The sequence below is a fragment of the Mastomys coucha genome, unplaced genomic scaffold, assembly GCF_008632895.1.
Source record: "Mastomys coucha isolate ucsf_1 unplaced genomic scaffold, UCSF_Mcou_1 pScaffold22, whole genome shotgun sequence".
NCBI lineage: Eukaryota > Metazoa > Chordata > Mammalia > Rodentia > Muridae > Mastomys > Mastomys coucha.
The window spans coordinates 131192947-131193774 of NW_022196905.1; positions in this window are offsets into that span (position 1 = coordinate 131192947).

Below are 828 nucleotides of genomic sequence, written 5' to 3' on the forward strand. Positions count from 1 at the left end.
TTCAGCCATCCTCAGCTACAGAGTGAGTTTGAGGCCCATCTGGGCTATCTGAAACCCTCTCAAAATTAAATAAAACCTGCAAGAGAAAGTGCTCTTAGGTGAACGTGGCATCTTTTCTTCCCGGACTTGAGCTACCACAGCCTTCCTCACACTTCCCTCCCAAGGAAAAGGGATCCTTCTGTTTGGCAGCAGGGCCTCACCCCAGACTCACGATATGTTCTCTCAGCCTGTATACAATTAAAGAGTACCTACCCATGATGCACTCCCGAGTCAGAAGCCTTATCCTGTTATGTGTAGGAGCCTGCCCATGCTAAACAGGCAAGGGACAAGGATAGAGGGAGATGGCTTGTGTGTGAGATATTCTCTTTGCATGACCATGCCATGGCCTCTGTCTCTCTCTCCTCTCTCAGAATGCTATTTTCCCTCTCTCCCTTCCCTTCTCCTTTCCCATTCATGTGCGTCCTTTGTTTGACACAGAGTCTTGCTATGCAGATCAGGCTGCCTCTTGAACTCCACACCCCCTGCCTCTAATCCTAGGTACTGGGATTACAGGCATGATCCACCGTGCCTACCTGGGATTGCTTCCCCTTCCAGAAGCTCACAGAACCATCCTACTGGTTCTGGAGAAGAGAAAAACAAGACACTATTATTTCTGAATACGCAATATTTCAGAGTTGGCCCCTTAGAAAAATGAAGCCTGGAGCTCCCTTCTCCAGCTCCTCAAGCCAGGCAGGAAGCTCTGATCATGTGTGTAGCATGTCTCCAGCCTGGGATGAGTCCCTCCACCCTCACCTCTCTCTATGTCTCTCCTGCTCTCTCTGGGACCCA